Here is a 2,179-nt window from a genome sequence, read left to right on the forward strand (position 1 = left end):
TTCTTCAGCATGTAATATTTACTTCTTGTTGCGTGTATGCGTGAGTGCTCGTGAACTTTGTCACACCACAGCCAATGCAAACAACCAAAATAAAATAACCCCCCCCCCCTGCCTTGCGAGATGAATAAAGAATGTTATTTCCTTGCCTCTGTCATTGCCAATGTCACTGTCAAATTACGGAGAGTGTTGTAACTGTATTGCGGGGGTGGCGGTTGGGGGGGGGGGGGGTGGCAGGCACACAAAGTGAACACACGACAGGATAGATCGACGCCAGAGTTTGTGTCATGGTCCAATGGTTTGTGTTTGCTACCTCAAACCCAAAGCTTTTTTTTCTTTCTATGAACGAATTGATTATTATATTATGCATTGTGAGACTGAACAGTGTTGGAGCAAAACGGATTGTGGGAGGGTTTTGCTGGTACGGTAAAACCTGAATGCTTTCTGTGTTTTTATTTTTTTTTCCTTTGAAGTTATTATTTCAATGCAGTTTTTTTACATCTCTGTCGACACAACATAAATTATTTGGAAGAGAGGGTCTCGACCTTGCTTGTCAGGGCCAGCCCAGGTTGAAAGGGATTCAGCCTTCAAGCAGAAATACCGAAATACTTGATGAAAATTCTCCTCCAAGTGGGTCCGAGCTCGGATCTTCTACTTATGACAGTGATGTGTCTTACCGCTTCACCGTAGACGTCAGAGTCAATATTTATTGAAATAGATGCAGTTGATGTAATAAGAAGTAGTGATGTGTGAGCCATAGCCTACCAATTCTTGTAAGGACTAGGCTAAATACTATGACAAAATGCACGAGCAGCTAGCGAGCACCGTAAACAATGGAGGGGCATTAGCTGAGGTCAATCTCATGATAATAATAATAATAATAATAATAATAATAATAATAATAATTGCATTTATATAGCGCATATCCATGCTCAAGAGCATGCTCTATGCGCTTTACAACTATTATTACCCCAGCAGACCCTCTGAAAACACCCAGAAACATTCTCAGCTTCTACGGAAGCATACAGTGCAAGCTGCGGATTTCACGCGCTCAAACACTATCAAACTGACAAAATCGTTCACTGTCAATAACCGGGTACCCATTTCCACCTGGGTGAAGTGAGGAAAATGTGTGCAAAGTGCCTTTCCCAAGGACACAACGTCGGGGCCCTGACGGGATTCGAACCCACGACCTTACGGTTGCGAGTCCGAGAGCCTAACCACTAGGCCACCGACGTTCAGGTATTGTGCTGAACGTTGTGATCAGAATGACATCGTATTATTTTGTGACTAAGTTTATATTTGTTCTAAACAGCTTATTTATTCTCTTTTTTTTCTTTTTTATCCACAGCCTTCTATACAAGCAGTGGTTGCTCTCACAGACTGGCCCCACAACATTCGAGAAACCACGTCACGTCTTTAGAAACTCTTAAAACAGGAATCGCCTAGCAAATATATACGAACTGCGTCGAGACATTATCCTTGCTCAAGATCTGGAGAACATTGACGTAAAACAATTGTCCACCATATGGCCTCGGTTGTACTTTTTAAACACCTTACTGCTTTCTTCACAATAAGACTAACAGCTGGACCCCTTCGTTTGTCAACTGTTTTGTTTGGATTTTGAAAACCGGATTTGTTTCTGCTTGACGATCCCCAGAAGTAAACGAATCCTTCAGGAATTTCCACCAAAGATTTTGTCTGAAACGTTTTGACGGATTTCTAATCTCGGGACGCAGAGAGACAACAGAGAACTCTACTACTGACTCCGTTGGCCTTGAATTTCCTCAGCCACACATACCCAACAAAATCAGTGATAAAACATCAACAACAACAGCAGCAGCAGCAACAAAGAAGCAGCAGCATCAACAACAGCAATTGTAACGACGACAACAACATCAAAAATAACAACGAAAACAACAACATCATCAACAGCAACAACAGCAATAAAAACAACATCAACGACACCGTAACTACCTAAAAAAAACCCAACAGCATTGACAACAACACGGTCACCACTACCACAAACAAAACAACAACTAAATCAACAAAATAACAACACCACCACCACCACCAACAAAACAACAACTAAAACAACAGCGACAACAACAACAGCAACAACAGCAACAACACCAAAAACATCAAAAAGCAAACAACAAATCAAACACCACCCCCACCCCCC

General features: G+C 41.9%; 1 long non-coding RNA gene across 1 annotated transcript in view; it reads left to right on the forward strand.

Annotated features, from left to right (window-relative positions):
* LOC118477405 overlaps window positions 1-1,902 on the forward strand; it is a 42,273-nt gene extending 40,371 nt beyond the window's left edge. Inside the window, exon 2 of the long non-coding RNA XR_004858351.1 lies at window positions 1,349-1,902. This is a non-coding gene — a long non-coding RNA (uncharacterized LOC118477405). The remainder of the gene's footprint in view (window positions 1-1,348) is intronic.
* Window positions 1,903-2,179: the final 277 nt, after the last annotated feature.

The sequence above is a fragment of the Aplysia californica genome, unplaced genomic scaffold, assembly GCF_000002075.1.
Source record: "Aplysia californica isolate F4 #8 unplaced genomic scaffold, AplCal3.0 scaffold00085, whole genome shotgun sequence".
NCBI lineage: Eukaryota > Metazoa > Mollusca > Gastropoda > Aplysiida > Aplysiidae > Aplysia > Aplysia californica.